This window comes from Sphaeramia orbicularis, chromosome 9, assembly GCF_902148855.1.
Source record: "Sphaeramia orbicularis chromosome 9, fSphaOr1.1, whole genome shotgun sequence".
Classification (NCBI taxonomy): domain Eukaryota; kingdom Metazoa; phylum Chordata; class Actinopteri; order Kurtiformes; family Apogonidae; genus Sphaeramia; species Sphaeramia orbicularis.
The window spans coordinates 12,520,281-12,539,278 of record NC_043965.1 but is presented as its reverse complement, the minus strand read 5'-3'; positions in this window follow the sequence as shown (position 1 = coordinate 12,539,278).

The following is an 18,998-nucleotide window of genomic DNA, read 5'->3' as shown; positions in this document are numbered from 1 at the left end:
TACATTTGCAAATGTATCATAATTTCACAAATATGTCTTTTCTGTTTATGAGATTAAACTGTTAATTTAAAGTTTAATACTGTAAAAACAAACAAACAAACAAACAAACAAAAAAAAACGGGATAAAATTACTGACAATTAACCGTGAAAGAAGTATTTGTTCTGTAAGTTTAACAAGACTTGTTTGTTAATTATGGGAGGTTTCACAACAAAAATGTTAAATAAATGTATTTTTGTGAATGTATAACATGTATAAACACTGATAAACTGTCCAAATACAGTTTTTATCAGTGGATTGTACAACTGAGTCTCATTGAAAATTATTATATATATATTTATAGATAATATGATTGTTTTAATACATGAAAATATTCTTTATGAAACATTAAAAAGTCAAAAAAAAATTTGCAAAATCTCACGTAAATTAGGGCAAAAAAAGGTATTTTAATTATGGAAAATTACCATATTTTTATGAGATGGTTATTTTCCGTTATTTTACAGTATTTTTTGGGCACTCCTGCTGCTGGAATAATACCATTTTTTTACGGTGTTTTTTTTTTTGTTGTTTTTTTTTTTACAGTGTATTTCTGGTGGCATATGTGAAGTGACAGTGGTTTTCCAGAGTCCCCCCTGCGTCGCTCTGTCTGTGTAGATCAGGGTCACAGCCTCAGGGCTTCCAGGTCCAACACATTCACCAGTGGTTTGTGCCCCTGGCCTTTACACTCACAGTTCCCTGGACTCACTGGGTCTGTTTCACCAGGATATTAGATCCACTAAACTGTGAAATGACCAAAAACCTTTGTCATTCTGAAATTCTCTTTTTGGCCTGATTGAGACAAAGTTCGGAGTCATAAAACACCCTGATACAGACTAACACTGTCTCAGGTTGTACTTTCAATTTGTGTTTAGTGTTGCGTTCATGGTCCTTTACAGCCGGGGGGTTACACTCATTTTAGTTCAGGGGTCACATTCACCTAAATATGATCTGGAATGGACCATTAAAATAATAACGCTGAAAAACAAAAAGAAAAAGAAGAGTAATTTGACCAATATTCTGCCTGTTTTATATGTTTTATGTATTTGTTGATCCACTGTGATCTGTAAATTGTAAATGTACATGTTCAAATGATAAACTGAGGCAGAATATTGATAAAATTGCACTTATTTTTCTTAAGACATGTCAGGTTGTTCATGTTATTCCCATTTTTAAAGGATACTTTATATATGTAGACATTTTCATCATGTAATTTCACTTTTTCTCTCTAAAACTGAGGAAAATTTGGAGTTGACATTATTTATATGATCTCAAATGGACCATTAAAATAATAACAGTGAAATAAACACAGTATTGGGGTCAGGATGATATGATATTGCACAGAAGTAGTAAAAAGCAAAAAATAAATAATCATATATATATATATATATATATATATATATATATATATATATATATATATATATATATAAAAAGAAACAGTATCACATATAAACTAATTTTCTGTATTTTCTGTAATTAAAAATATCTGTATGTGTCTAAGATGTACATGTTCGGGGTAAAATATAGAATAGAATAGAATAGAATACAGTAGAGCAGAGTAGAGTAGAATAGAATACAGTAGTCCATATTCTATTCTATTCTATTCTATTCTATTCTACTATACTATACTCTACTGTACTCTATTCTACTCTATTCTATTCTACTGTATTCTATTTTATTCTATTCTATTCTAGAATAGAGTAGAATAGAACAGAACATATAGAATAGAATAGAATAGAATAGAATACAGAAGAGTTGAATAGAATAGAGTAGTAGAATAGAGTCGAATAGAATAGAATAGAATAGAATAGAATAGAATACAGAAGAGTAGAATAGAATAGAGTAGTAGAATAGAGTAGAATAGAATAGAATAGAATACAGAAGAGTAGAATAGAATAGAATAGAATAGAATACAGAAGAGTAGAATAGAATAGAGTAGTAGAATAGAGTAGAATAGAATAGAATAGAATACAGAAGAGTAGAATAGAATAGAGTAGAGTAGAATAGAATAGAATAGAATACAGAAGAATAGAATAGAATAGAATAGAATAGAATAGAATAGAATAGAATAGAATAGAGAGTAGAATAGAGTACACATTTAATTTCAAGATAAATAAAAGAGAATTGGCACAAAAACAAAAAAAAACAGCTACAAAATGCACTCCATATTTTTTTTTAACAGTAAAGACGAACTAAATAAAAAATCAGATCTACAGAGGGAGTGTATTAGCAGATTGTGAAACTTAAGAAAGCCCCCTTTGCACACATACACACACCTCGGCCACAACAGGGCCATACAAACAGACATATTGGGGCCAGTGTTGACTTATATCCCTATGCTAATAAGCATACTAATTCACACAGGACCTGAGAACTTTTGAGAGGTGGAAAAAAAAAAAAAAAACGCATATCCCCCTAATACACACATAGGATGTGAACACACAAACGTGCACAAAGAAAAGCCTCCTGCCTTCTTCTAAAGCTCTGTAGACCTCGCTGACAGTCAAAGAGAGAAAGTGCTCCAAGTTCGAAAAAATTATAAACTACTTTTTGTTGTCTTTCTAGAGCGAGAAAGTGGAGAGGATAGAACGAAACCCAGTCGACAGAGTTTACAGAAAAATAAAAAGAATATGACACACGATGGGGAGAGAGTTTATTTGTCTTTCATCCTGATAAAGTGATGAATGTTGAAGCAGTTTTCATCTTTTAAACAGAATCAAACATCCACCGTCACCGTCTATTTGCATCGTCTGATGCAAATTAGTTTATATGTGATACTGTTTCTTTGTTTTTTTAATACATGATTATTTATTTTTTGCTTTTTACTACTTCTGTGCAGTATCATATCATTCTGACCCCAATACTGTGCAATTTTTAAGACTTCATACTGTATGTATAACTTATTTTAACTATTTTCTCTCCGGATACATTTATTTATTATTGAAATCTGTCGGGGTTTTTTTATTCTATGCAAAGGTTTGCACTGAAAGGAGCTGCTTTTAAAATCTCATTGTACATGTGTATAGTTACAATAAAGGCATTCTATTCTATTCTATTCTACTCTACTCTACTCTATTCTGTTTGATTCTATTCTACTCTACTGTAATCTATTCTATTCTATTCAACTCTATTCTATTTGATTCTATTCTATTCTATTCTATTCTATTCTAATCTATTCTATTCTATTCTGTTTGATTCTGTTCTATTCTATTCTATAATTTACCCTTAACATGTAAAGGGTGGGGAAGCAAAATGTACAATATTTTGAGGCAGGGATTGAAAGACAGTGTATGACCAATTAGTTTATTGAAAGTCATGAGAATTTATTTGCCACAAGAAAATTGACATAATAGAAAATGTTTTTATTCTATGTGTCCTCCTTCTTTCTCAATAACTGCCTTCACACGCTTCCTGAAACTTGCGCAAGTGTTCCTCAAATATTCGGGTGACGACTTCTCCCATTCTTCTTTAATAGTATCTTCCAGACTTTCTCGTAATAGTTTTGCTCATAGTCATTCTCTTCTTTCCATTATAAACAGTCTTTATGGACACTCCAACTATTTTTGAAATCTCCTTTGGTGTGACGAGTGCATTCAACAAATCACACACTCTTTGACGTTTGCTTTCCTGATTACTCATATGGGCAAAACTTTCTGAAAAGGTATGGATAATAGTGTTAGGTATGATTATGACATCAATATATGTTTGGTTTCAAAACAATTGACGTAGTGCCTGCTGAGAAAAAACAACTAAATGTTCATTGTAAATTTTGCTTCCCCACCCTGTATATCTTAGACCCTTACATATGTTCACATACACACTGTACATTCATGTATATTTACATGTATACTGGTGTGTATGTGTGCAAAGGGTGCTTTCTGAAGTTTCATAATCTGCTAATACGCTCCCTCTGTATATTTTATTTTTTATTTATTTTGTCTTTACTGTCAAAAAAAAAAAAAATGGAGAGAAAAAAAAAAGTTTTTTTTGTTTGTTTGTTTTTGTGCTAATTCTCTTTTATTTCTCTTGAAAGTAAATGTGTAAATAATAACTGTTATTGGCTGAATATGACTTTGATGAAAAATGCAAATGAATGCTGGGAAATCATACAGCATTAAAACTTAGATCGTTTAGTTCATTAATTATTATAAAGGATAATTGGTTTATTATTTGTAACATCTGATAACCATGCAAACACTGGCAGGTAGACAGATTACAGCAGGCATTTACCTGATATGGAATGTTCTGCCTGAACAGTAAATGATTCATTTGGTCCAAAATGTGAATTTAGACGTCTGCCACGTTACCACAGTAGATATTTAAGAATACACTGTATAAGTAACTGTATTTATTTAGAGTTCTATTTTAACCTCTAAAGACCTGGTGTTACTTTAGTGTCAGTTCCCAAAAGATTTTTCTCTATATTTAACATTTTAACAAGTGATTTATCACCATTTATTGTCATATTATTGTCTTTATTTTGATTTTTTTCAGTGAAATCCAGTATTTTCCTAGATTTATTTCACTGATCATGTAGATGTTCATAAAAACTCAGATTAAAGTTGAAGGTTATTACAGTAGAAACAGAAAACTGAAGAAAAAGTGACTTTTCCAGTAAAATCTGTCATTAACTGAACATAAACTAAGTGTCTCCATCCTATTTCCATGGGTTATTGCATGCTCATGTATATTTTACTGCATTTTAGGCTTAAATATAAACAGACTAAACAATTGTGACAAACACAAAATAATGGATATTTCTCATATGTCGTTTGTTTGCAATTGGTCGCATTTTTTTTCCCAAGGCAACCAGTTTATACACAGTATTTCAGTTGTGTTTTTATTACCTGTATTATATTTTTACTGTTTTAGCCCATACACACCCAGTGCTACTATTGTGGTAGTTCCCAAATCATTTTTTTATCTCTATTTAAGTGATTAATCATTACTTATAATAATATTATCTTCTGTATTTTGCTTTTTTCACTGTGAATCATGTATTTTTCTATATTTAATTTCCTTAAAACTTAATTTATCATGTATTTTCTTATATTTAATTTCCTTAAAGCTTAATTACCTCCGCCAAGGAGGTTATGTTTTTGCCAGGGTTTGTTTGTTTGTTTGTTTGTCTGTCCGTTAGTGTGCAACATAACTCAAAAAGTTATGGACAGATTTGAATGAAATTTTCAGGGTTTGTTGGAAATGGGATAAGGAAGAAATGATTAAATTTTGGTGGTGATCGGGGGTGGGGGGGCCCACGGGGGGAGCCACTGATCAGCCTTGGCGGAGGTCTGCGCTCGCCGAGTGCTTCTAGTTTATCATATATTTTCCTATATTTAATTTCCTTAAAACTTAATTTATCATGTATTTTCTTATATTTAATTTCCTCATACTACATAAATAACCATATTAATAAACATATATACTACATCCATAAAAATATATTAACATATATATACACACACACACACACACATATATATATGTGTGTGTGTGTGTGTGTGTGTGTGTGTGTATATATATATATATATATATATATATATATATACTCTACATAAATATCCATATCAATAAACATATATACTACATCCATACAAATATATTAAACATATATATATACTACGTAAAGAACTATATCAATAAACATATATACTACATCCATTCAAATGAATAAAACATATATATGTACTAAATAAATATCTGTATCAATAAACATATATACTACATCCACAACAGAGTTATGCAATATCTACATACACAATATAAAGTGCAATTACTATAAAATAACATGCAATAATCTGTTTACATTTCAGTCAGTTTTCCTCCTCCTCTATGTTGATTTTATTTTTTACTTTATTATTATTATTATTATTATTATTATTATTATTATTATTATTGGCACTTTGATCTGTTGTTTTCTATTTCTGTTTTAAATGTGTGTTTTAAATGTTCATTTCAGTTTCGCTCATCCTACCAGTGTTGAATGACAGTAAAGAGTCTTGAACATATAAACGGCCTGTTCATGCAGTAAACCTTCAGAGTTCAAGGACGTTCATTCGATTGTTGATCCTTTAGTGTTAGATCATGAACAGCTGGGTTGTCTGTGACTTTACACCTCTGTCGTCCATCTATTGCTGACGTTAATATCATACATCCCACTGTTTCTTGATTTTATGTGGTTGGTTCGGTAGATGTGACATCAGAAAGCACGTTGTTCTAAAGCCTAAAGTCTTTTCAGCGTAAGCACTGTGAAAGCAGAAAAAAATGCTAAACTGCTATGAATGTTTTTGCAGCAGGAACGCTGAGCACTGGAAAAACGGAACTACATAGCACTTGTATGGAACATAGGTGCTGCAGATGCAAAACATGACTGTCTGTGGCCGTTAGTCTTTCTTTACACAAGTGTTTCTGCTTTAAGTGTAGTGAAGAAGCTTAAGTAGTACATTTACACAAGTTCACCAAGTTTTAACACTAGTATACTGACGAAAGAATGTATAAACTACACTGATGGTATGTATTTGGTATTCTGTAGTCAAATATATTTACCCCATAAAGACCCAAACACACTGGGTTTATATTCAGTTAATAATAGATTTGACTGAAAAAGTCACTTTTTCTGCAGTTTTCTCTGTTTAACCTTCATCTTTACTCTGTGCTTTTATTCAAATCTACATAACCAGTGAATTAAATATGGGAAAATACCTAATTTTGACAGAAAAATGTGAAATAAAGATGATAATATTATATAAATGGTGATAAATCATTTAACCAGGCATGTCCAAAGTCATGCCCGCGGTCAGGTTTTATACGGCCCACAGCTTGGGTTTTATATTATATTATTTATGGCCCGCTTGGACTGTTGATCCGAGTACATGAATCATAAAAGGTTCAAAATGCAGTTTCTCCTTTCACCTCATGGTGGCAGCACCACTCTAACTCTATCTGGCTCTGTGACCTCACAGTGAACCATTTTCGCTAATTTCTAACCATGGCGCCTGTAAATAAAAAAAAGGAAAGTTGACAGTGAGGGCCGCCGCTTCCAGGAGAGATGGGAATTACAATTTTTTTTCCACTGAAAATCGAGGTGATTGTGTTTGCCTAATTTGTCGAGAGATTGTTGCCTTGTTTAAGGAATTCAATGTAAAGAGACACTAGCAGATAAAACATGCTAACGCATACGACAAGCTAGCAGGGAGTGAGCGTTCTGAAAAAGTGAAGCAAATTCAAGCTGCTTTAAACTCACAACAGTGACTCTTCATGTGAACCTGGGAGTTCAATGAATTCACCATCAAGGCAGGCTGCCAAGTTGCCAGGTTAGTTGCCTATAACTGCTGGTGTTATGTACTTGTAGATGTGACACAAATGTTACTTTCTGAATGATTTTGTGAAAGACAAGAGTAAGAATCATATGTTTTCATCTTAAACGTTAACAGATTTTACATTACTGAGTAATATATGAGTAATGATTACTCAGTTAAGTCATGTTTAAAATGAATGTGGGGTTAAGATTGTTATCAACTTCTTGGAAGTTTAAGATACTCCACACAGTTTGTTCTGTTATCTGACTCCAGATGTGAAAGGAAGGCAGAATTGTTTTTTCTTTTTTTTAAATTTGTTCACACCTGAGTGGCGTAGATTTGGTTACATTGCCATTAAAAAAAAAAATATTGTGACAATGAAAATAAAATTATTGTAGAACAGCACATTTATATGTAATTTTTACTGTTTAAAAAATGTCCGAAGGGACCACTGGCCCCTGGCAATCTCCACATTATCAGATCTGGCCCTCTTTAAAAAAAGTTTGGACACCCCTGATTTAACCCATAAAGAACTAAACAGCCACTTGTGACTAAAACCATCTACTGATCTAAACTGTCTAATACCTGCTGATCCACTAATCTTATCAATACATGTAAATAATTGGTGTAAAATACAGTTTATTGTTTTTTCATGGTCGTCAGATAAGACCCATTTGGACGTTCAGAGGCTCCGTAATGTTCATAGTGTTCATTAATGATATATTTTACTGAAAATGTCACATTTTCTTCAGTTTTTTGTGTTTTTTGATATAATTCCCCTCAACTTTAATTTGAGCTTCAATGAGCATCTACAGCACAGGTGTGAAACATGCGGCCCGGGGGCCAAATCCGGCTCACCAAAGGGTTCAATTCGGCCCCTGGGATGAATTTGTGAAATTGCAAAAATGACACTGAAGATATTAATAATCAAGGATGTTAAATTTTAGGTCAATTCGATCTAAAGTGGATCAGAACAGTAAAATACTATCATAATAACCTATAAATAAAGAAAACTGTAAATTTGTCTCTTTGTTTTAGTTTTAAAACAGTAAAATTACACAAAAATCTTCATATTTACAGACTAGTCTTTAACAAAAATGTGAATATCTGAAATGTCTTAAGAGAAGTGTGTGAAATTTTAATAATATTCTCCCTGTTACTTAATGTTTTGTGTATTTGTAGATCCACTGTGATCTCTAAGTTGTGATGCACATGTATAAATGATAAACTAAGGTGTAATATTGTTAACATTGCACTTATTTTACTAAATAATTTTCAGGTTGTTCATATTTGTTCCTGTTATGTTCAAGTACAATTCATAGATGCAAACATTTTCAGTATGGAATTTACTTTTCTCACTCAAAAGTTATTATCCTATTATTTATACTATTTTACTGGTCCGGCCCACTTTATACCATATCAGGCTGGATGTGGCCCCTGAACTGAAACGAGTTTGACTCCCCTGATCTACAGGATCAGTAAATGAAATACAGGAACAGACCTGATTTTCACTTAAAAATGCAAAATGCACAGCATAATAGTTGAGAAAATGATGATAAACACTCTCATGTTGCTGGACTGTAGGACACACACACACACACACACACACACTGTTCACATTGTACTTTATCCTTTGCACAGACTCATTCATCGCACAAATTTTCTAAACACAACAGTCTCCTTTGCACTGTCTGCTTGTGGAAATGTAAAGTGTTTTTTACTATTGTGTTTGTACTATTGTTGTTTTTAAGGTTTTTAAGTTTGTGGATAGAGCTGGAACCTGTAAACTTCCCTATAAAGTATCTATCTATCTATCTATCTATCTATCTATCTATCTATCTATCTATCTATCTATCTATCTATCTATCTATCTATCTATCTATCTATCTATCTATCTATCTATCGTTCTATCTATCGTTCTATCTATCGTTCTATCTATCGTTCTATCTATCTATCGTTCTATCTATCTATCTATCTATCTATCTATCGTTCTATCGTTCTATCGTTCTATCTATTGTTCTACCTATCTATTGTTCTACCTATCTATCTATCTATCTATCTATCTATCTATCTATCTATCTATCTATCTATCTATCTATCTATCTATCGTTCTATCTATCTATCGTTCTATCTATCTATCTATCTATCTATCTATCTATCTATCTATCGTTCTATCATTCTATCTATTGTTCTACCTATCTATCTATCTATCTATCTATCTATCTATCTATCTATCTATCTATCTATCTATCTATCTATCTATCTATCGTTATATCTATCTATCTATCTGTCTATCTATCTATCTATCTATCTATCTATCTATCTATCTATCTATCTATCTATCTATCTATCTATCTATCTATCTATCTATCTATCTATCTATCTATCTATCTATCTATCTATCTATCGTTCTATCGTTCTATCGTTCTATCATTCTATCATTCTATCTATTGTTCTACCTATCTATCTATCTATCTATCTATCTATCTATCTATCTATCTATCTATCTATCTATCTATCTATCTATCTATCTATCTATCTATCTATCTATCTATCTATCTATCTATCTATCAAAATTTAGACAGAGTGCAAACTTAAATATAGTAAGTATATTGTTGCTGTTGGGTGGAAACTTCTTAGGTCCATTTTTGGTCTTTTGGCTCCTCTACTTGAAGGAATCTTTGAGTAATTTGGGTGGGGGTGGGGTGAGTCGTGCCCACCACCACCTTTTAGAAAATCACATTGGGCTACTTTAATGTGCTTTAATGTGCTTTAATATGCACTGTTTTCTTTGGGAAAAAGCATAACCCGGGGGCTCATCCGGGATACGCTACACAAAATCCTTCACTCCTTCAGCAATATCTATCTATCTATCTATCTATCTATCTATCTATTGTAAGACATATCTTACATTAAATGGAAGTTGAATGTGTGCCTTTAAATCTTGCTATAAAAAATGTCGGGTGAATATCATAAATCGTACATCATGAACCAAAATGGAAAAGAAGAAGAGGAAATGTAATGTTATAAGTTGTTTGCTTAATCTTTACATTACAAGTTGTTTTGCTTGAAGACTCTTTATTTTTGCAAGTCTTAAGTTATATTCTGAGTTATATTTTCCAACTGTATCTTGTATTTTTATTTTAGAGGTACTGAACAGTCAGGTTTGGTTCGTGTGTGTGTGTGTGTGTGTGTGTGTGTGTGTGGTTTTGATGAACTCACACCTGTCTGTGCTGAACTTGGAGAAAAAGGTCAACTGCAACGAGAAAGAACTAATTTTATAGCTTTAGAAAGTAGTTGTGGTAAGGAGAGTCGAGCAGAAAAAGCAGATTATGAACTAAGGGGATTTTTGTGGTCAAGAAATGCTAGCCTAATAGTGCAGGTGTTAAGCAAGGACGCGCTTTCTGAAAACTCTTTGTGGTTCAGCTATGTAGTTGGTTTGATTGACAGGTGTCCAAGGCGCTTGTTAAACTCAAATAAACTTTCAGCATGTGCTTTTCTTAGAATTAGCTTATGGAGTAAATAACATGTTCTGCCCGGTAACTATCATTAATCAATAATAAGCGTACGACGAATGATGTCACTGAATAATGGGAGTCTCTACTGGCATATTTGGCTGTCCAGAAGATTCCAACAGATATAGTTCTAACCAGTTGGAGGTTATCGCTTTCACCTCATTATTGGCTTTTCCTCCATTGGAAATCCACAAAGAGTCCTTCCAGTACTCAGTGGCTTAAAGATATTATGTCTTTCTTAAAAATTGAAAAGATTGGGTATTCTTTGAAAGCCTTCTAAGTTCTATAATAAATGGCAGCCCTTCTTAATTTTCTTTGAATCACTTCCTTCCTTTTCTTGTGATTGATGGACCCCCTCCCCCCTTCCCTTCCTTTTTTTTTTTTTTTTTTTTTTTTTTTTTTGTGGGTGCGTGTGGGTGTGTCTAGCTTTTTGTTTTTGTTTTGTTTGGTTTTTGTTTTTTGGTATTTACAGAGTGGGGAAGCAAAATTTACAATATTTTGAGGCAGGGATTGAAAGACAGTGTATGACCAATTAGTTTATTGAAAGTCATGAGAATTTATTTGCCACAAGAAAATTGACATAATAGAAAATGTTTTTATTCTATGTGTCCTCCTTCTTTCTCAATAACTGCCTTCACACGCTTCCTGAAACTTGCGCAAGTGTTCCTCAAATATTCGGGTGACAACTTCTCCCATTCTTCTTTAATAGTATCTTCCAGACTTTCTCGTAATAGTTTTGCTCGTAGTCATTCTCTTCTTTCCATTCTAAACAGTCTTTATGGACACTCCAACTATTTTTGAAATCTCCTTTGGTGTGACGAGTGCATTCAGCAAATCACACACTCTTTGACATTTGCTTTCCTGATTACTCATATGGGCAAAAGTTTCTGAAAAGGTATGGATAATAGTGTTAGGTATGATTATGACATCAATATATGTTTGGTTTCAAAACAATTGACGTAGTGCCTGCTGAGAAAAAACAACTAAATGTTCGTTGTAAATTTTGCTTCCCCACCCTGTATATATATGTATATATTCTTTGCATGGAGCCTATCCCAACTGCAGGTTCAAAAAATGAATAAATAAATGAAACACATATCCGTTTTACTACAAAATTTTCTTTCCTGTACATATGTGATTTTACTTCTGGTTTTCAGGGTAATTTTTTTTTTTTAATTTATTCTTTTTTCTTATTTTCATTGTGGGTTTGGTTTTTGTACACCTTGTTCTAAAAAAAAAAAAAAAAAGAAAAATGCTAAGTGTGGCTCTGAATTCATTGGTTTTTTTTTGTTGTTTTTCTTTTTTTGACAGGACAGTGACTATTATAGTTTTCTGTCAGATTTGTACTGCCTGAGTTGTTGAGTTTGTCTTTGTTGTGCCATACTTTTCAATAAGTATATTAAAAAAAATAATAATCATAATGGGAGTCTCCAAGAGTCACTAAAGACTATAAAAGGTAACAAAGGAAACTTTTTCTTTTTCTCTCTGTGACGAAATGTGTGTTTGATACTAGATTCTTTTTGTAACTTTTTAAAATTTTTGCCTGAAGCAATAAATCAAGCTATTGTTTTTCTTTTTTGGTGAGTTCCTTATTTCTCCTGGTTTGGTCCGTCCATCTGAAACATTACTGGTGAGTTCATTTAAATTACGTGACCCCCCCCCCAGGTAAGCAGCCTAAATGGAGTAGTCCAGAGCCACCGTTGGTCTAACAATCCCTAGAACATGCAACCTTTTGTCCAAGATAACTGGAGATTTTTTGGTACCAAGGTGGTTTAGAGTTAAAAGAAACTGGGGCAGTAGTTCATTAACCGAAATTAATTGTGGTTTTTGAGATTTACTGCTTGCTGCGTGTTTACACTATCTATCTATCTATCTATCTATCTATCTATCTATCTATCTATCTATCTATCTATCTATCTATCTATCTATCTATCTATCTATCTATCAAATCACATAAGAAAAGTTAAATATATAGAAAAAAAATAATATTTTGGAATTGCCACAAAAGTAGCTCCTGGTCTTTATGGGTTAAAAGGAACCCTCCAGATGCTGTCCAGTAACATGACAAACCAACGTGTGGTGTTTGGTTTCATAAAAGTGAGTCCTGGTGCACTCGGTTCAGACCAGGATGGAGTCGGTAGGGTTTGTTATTTTTCCAACACAGACCTCATCATAGCGGTGATTACCTGCTTGTACTGTGACTGTGTTTGCCCTCTCAATTTTACACTACATGGTTTCATAACATTTAGCAAGCGGGGTTTAAGTGGATGTAAACATCGGCGGGGTAATGGCGGATCGGCCAGATGCCCGACCTCTGTGAAAGCGGTTCAACAGCCTGGCCTTTTCTAATGTTAATAGCCCTGCAGTGGAAGGAGAGCGCTGGCTGCTAACCAGAGGAACAGTGCAGAGGGGGAAATGCAGCAATACTGCAGTTGATTTGGACAAAATCTCCCTCACTTTCTCTCTCCCTGGTCCCCCCCCCCCCTCTCTCTTTCCCTGTGTTTTCACTTTTTCAACTTTTAAATGGGCTGAGTGTGAAAGCAGACGTGGCGTACATGGCAAAGGAGGGCAAGGGAAAGAAATGGCAGGAGAGCGAAGCAATTTAGGAACTCGAAACAGCATCAAGCTGTTCAGGCATCTGATCAGGATGCCTCCTGTTCGCCTCCCAGTGGAGCTATTCTGGGCACGTCTGAATGGGAGGGGACTCCAGGGCAGACTCAGAACCCACCGGAGAGATTATACATCCCAACCAGCCCGACAAGACCTCAGGACACCCCAGAAGACATGGCTGGGGAAAAGGACATCTGCTTTGCTTTTTCCTCTAACATGAAACTGAACTGGATAAAAGGACAGCAGCCAATCAAACGGAGCCGTGCACTGAAACACAGCATTTTAACCCAGTGTTTTTCAACCTGTGGGTCGCAACCCAACGAGGGGTCGCCTGAAATTTGTTTTTTTTTTTTTTTTTTTAGTTATTTTTACCTTCGCCAAGGAGGTTGTTTTTGTCATCGTTGGTCTGTCTGTCTGTCTGTGTGCAAGATAACTCAAAAAGTTAGGAATGGATTTGGATGAAAATTTCAGGAAATGTTGATACCAGCACAAGGAACAAATGATTAAATTTTAGTGATGATTGGGGGTGGGGGGGCCCATGGGGGGGCCCACTGATCGGCCTTAGCGGAGGTCTGCGCTCTCCAAGTGCTTCTAGTTTGTGGAGTTTTTTACAGCAATAGTGCAAAAAAAATATCTAAACCAGTGTTTTTCAACCTTGGGGTCGGGACCCCACATGGGGTCACCTGGAATTCAAATGAGGGTCACCTGAAATTTCTAGTAATTTATTAAAATAAATAAATAAATTACTAATAAAAAAATATATGGTGAGTTGACAGAGAAAATCCCAAAACATAAAAGACATGACAAACTGTGAAGCTGAAACTGAAGCACTATGGTTCTGTTTATCTGTCAAATGTTCATTGTGGTCAGTTTCAGATGCTGCAGCTCTTTCATAATTCATAATTTGAGTTCTTGTTTGTTCAGTATTAATCGTCAGCCTTGTAAATCCAAGCTGGACTGACTGTACATATCCTGACCAAATAAGAACATATTTCAAAAATTGTCTTAATAATATATTCCAACTACTATTTATTCAGCAGATGGACAGATGGATGGATGGATGGATGGATGGATGGAAGAAAAACAGACTTTTTCAGTAAATCTATCAGTAACTGAACATAAACCCAGTCTGTCCATCCACTGTCATTGATCCAACTCCATGGGTTTTACTGGTGAATCAATGCTCTAGAAGATGACAGTGTTTCCACGGTAACTACGGAGCCTCTGAACGTCCAAATGGGTCATATGTGATGACCATGAAAAGATGACAAACTGTATTTTACACCAATTATTTACATGGATTGATCAGATTAATGGATTAACCGCTATTTAACTTTTTATATCAGTAAGTGATATTGGTCACCAGTGGATGTTTGAGTCTATATGGGTTGAAGTTTTAGGACTATTGGCTTTAAGTATGACCAAAAGGAGCAATAGGAGTATTGAGGTTGGTGTTTTTTGACCTTGGGGTCAGGAGCCCACATGGTGTCACCAGGAATTCAAATGGCGTCACCTGAAATTTCTAGCAATTGATTAAAAAAAAAATAATAAAAAAAAATATATGGTGAGTTGACAGAGACAATCCCAATCCATAAAAGACATGACAAACTGAAGCTGAAACTGAAGCACTGTGGTTCTGTTTATCTGTCAAATGTTCATTGTGGTCAGTTTCAGATGCTGCAGCTCTTTCATAATTCATAGTTTGAGTTCTTGTTTGTTCAGTATTAATTGTCCTCCTTGGAAATCCAAGCTGGACTGACTGTACATATCCTGACCAAGGAAAATCAAATTCTCACTTTGTGCAGTACACAAACACCTGGCTTTACTGCCTCCGTCCATAATAATATACATTATATAGATGAAACGTAATCTGAAATTAACCTTTATTAGCAACATAGTATAGCAAAATATTATGTGATCAAAAACAAATTAATTTTAGCCAAAAAAATGTCTCCGTTTTGACTGTCTAGGGTCGCCAGAAATTTGTGATGTTCAAATGGGGTCATGAGCCAAAAAAGGTTGGGAACCACTGTTTTAACCCTTTATCAAGCAAGTGACTATTTCTGGTAATTTCCGCACACATTACAAGACAGTAGCCACTTTTACACAGAGATCCCAGAAAAAAGGTGAGGAGGTGATGGTGATTCCCCCAGCTATTAGGCTGCTAAACGCTGGGAAGTGACTAAAGCTGATTTGCTATTTATTTATGAATTGTGTTTTTTTTTTTTTTTCCTTCTCATCATCTTAGTCATTTCACTGTTGAATTTATTGCCCAGTTGCTGTTGTATGGGTACTGACAGGTGAATGTGTATGTGGCTGTCATATGCTGCTGTATATGTTTTGCATTTGTTTGTTTGTTCCCTAATTGTTTGGACGTTCAATAAGGTGGGGTAACTGTGAACTGAATTGGCCTTCGGGGATTAATAAAGTAGTCTGAATCTGAATCAGAAATCCACCTTTTTGTCACTGTTGACCGATTTCCACCACCAAGCCAAAGGAGTAACAACAATATGTTGGTCTAACCTTCTAAAATGCATGTTCCTTTCACATTACAAATGTTTTTTCTGACATTTTTAATTTATACTTCTTGGATTTTTATTTATTTATTTATTTATTTAGCCATTTAAAGGTAACAAACCAAATATGGTAACTTCATTGACTTTGATTTTCAACATAATGAAACATTTTAAAAAATTTCACAAAAGTAATAAAGTCTTATTATGTCCTCCTATAACACACTAAAGTTGAAATGTTGCATTCCAGAGTATTTCTATGAGTGAACTATAAAGCTACTCTATTGTATTCTACTCTATTCTATTAAACTCTATTCTATGCTATGCTATGCTATGCTATTCTATTCTATTCTATTCTACTCTACTCTGTTCTATTCTATCCTATGCTATTCTACTACTCTATTCTATTCTCATACTCTATTCTACTCTACTCTATTCTATTCTACTCTATGCTGTTCTATTCTATCCTATGCTATTCTATTCTACTCTGTTCTATTCTATTCTACTCTACGCTACTCTGTTCTATTCTATTCTATTCTATTCTACTCTGTTCTATTCTATTCTACTCTACGCTACTCTGTTCTATTCTATTCTATTCTATTCTACTCTACTCTACTCTACTCTATTCTACTCTATTCTATTCTACTCTATGCTGTTCTATTCTATCCCATGCTATTCTATTCTACTCTGTTCTGTTCTATTCTATTCTATTCTACTCTACTCTACGCTACTCTGTTCTATTCTATTCTATTCTACTCTACGCTACTCTGTTCTATTCTATTCTACTCTGTTCTGTTCTATTCTATTCTACTCTGTTCTGTTCTATTCTATTCTATTCTACTCTGTTCTGTTCTATTCTATTCTATTCTATTCTACTCTACTCTCCTCAGTTCTATTCTATTCTAAAAATTTCACAAAACTAATAAAGTCTTATTATGTCCTCCAATAACACACTAAAGTTGAACTGTTGAATTCCAGAGTATTTCTGTGAGTGAACTATAAAGGCTTAAAGTTTTCACTTGTTCCATTTATTAGCTACATGTTTTACTGATTAAGAAGCGACATCTAGAAATAAATTCGCATTTATGTTTCATCAGATCTGGCTTCATGTCCCATTTTTCTTAAGCGTAAACAGTCTGTCTCACTCAGTCGCTCTCTTTGTATCTGTTTCACCATGTCACAGTATTTTTCCCTCTTTCACTGTTTTTCATCATCTCTCTCTCTCTCTCCGACTCTCACCTGTCAGGTTTACTTTCACGTTTTAGCATCTTTTGTGTCACTTTGTGTGTATGTGTGTGTAGGTGTGTGCGTGTGTGTGTGTGTGAAAGTGCAAGTGTTAGCAGAAACAAATGTGATGACATGTGGGCCAGTGGGAGACAGTTGCAGGTGTGTCACTTTGTTGGTACTGGTTATTTAAAGCACTGGTTGTGAGTTTCTCTGTTAAATTTACTGGTTAAACTGGTTGATTACATCTGAACCCTTCATAGTTCACTCATTAGAAATACTCAAAATGTCAGTTTTAGTGTGTTATCGGAGGACATAACAAGACTGTATTACTTTTGTGAAATTTTTACACTTTTTTTTTTTTTTTTTTTTTTCATGTAGAACACAGGTGTCAAACATGTGGCCCGGGGGCCAAATCTGGCCCACCAAAGGTTCCATTCCGGCCCTGCAGGATGAAAGTGCAAAAATGAACCTGAACAGTCAAGGTTTTCCAAATCGTTTTGGTTCAGGTTCCACATACAGACCAATGTGATCTACAGTAAAAATAAAAACACAATAACCCATAAATAATGACGACAAAATTTCTATGTGAAAAACTATATAGAAAAAATTGAAGTGAAAAAAATAAGATTACACTGTGAAAATATTTACATTTACAAAACTGTTCTTTTACAATAAAATGCAAATAAATACATAAAAATAAATAAAGATGAACAACCTGAAATGAGCAATTTGAACAATATTCTGCCTGTTACTAAATGTTTTGTGCTTTTATGGATCCACTGTGAACTGGAGTTGTGTTAATAATAAGAGATGGAATATTGTAGAAATTGTTCAAATTTTAGTTCCAAACTCCAAAATTTTAACAATATTCTGCCTGTTGCCAAATGTTTATGTGACATTGTATTTAATGTACATGTAAAAATAATAAGTCGAGGGACAATATTGTTAAAATTGTACAAATTTTTCAAATGAAATTTCTGTTTTTTCAGGTTATTCATATCTTTTTGTAAATATTTTCATAATTTAATTGTTTGTTTTTTTTTACTAAAACAAAAAGAAAACTTGGATTTGTCATTATTTATAGGTTATTAAGTCATTATTTTACTGGTCTGGCCCGCTTGAGATCAAATTGGGCTAAATATGGCCCCTGAACCAAAATGAGTTTGACAGCCTTGATATAGGAAATCCAAGTTAATGAAGTTACCATATTTGGTTCCTTGCCCATAAGTGCCAAAAAAAAACACACACAAAAAACAACAATCAAGAAATCTATGTAAAAATACAAGAAAAGCACATGTAATGTGAAAGGAACAGTGGAAATGACCAAAAATAGTCACTTTCCAGATAAAGGGTTAATCTAATCTATCATTGCTGTTGAACGGAAACCTCGTAAGTCCATTTTTGGAACTGTCATTTTTCAGCAAACTGGAAAAATGATGTATATTCTAAATAAATGAATGGAATCACCACCTGTTTTCAACACTTTTCATTGGTTAAACATTTCTAGAGCCATCAGGCTAACGTGAAAACTGACCAATAGAATCATTTTATGAGAAAAAAAAGATCAAAAATGGACTTACGAGGTTTCCACCCGACAGCAACAATATATTAGATTAACCCTTTATCGGGCAAGTGACTATTTTTGGTCATTTCCTCATGCATTACAAGACAGGTAAGTGTGTCACTTTGTTGGTACTGGTTATTTAAAGCACTGGTTGTGAGTTTCTGTTAAATTTACTGGTTAAACTGGGCTGAATACATCTGAACCCTTTATAGTTCACTCATTAAAAATACTCAA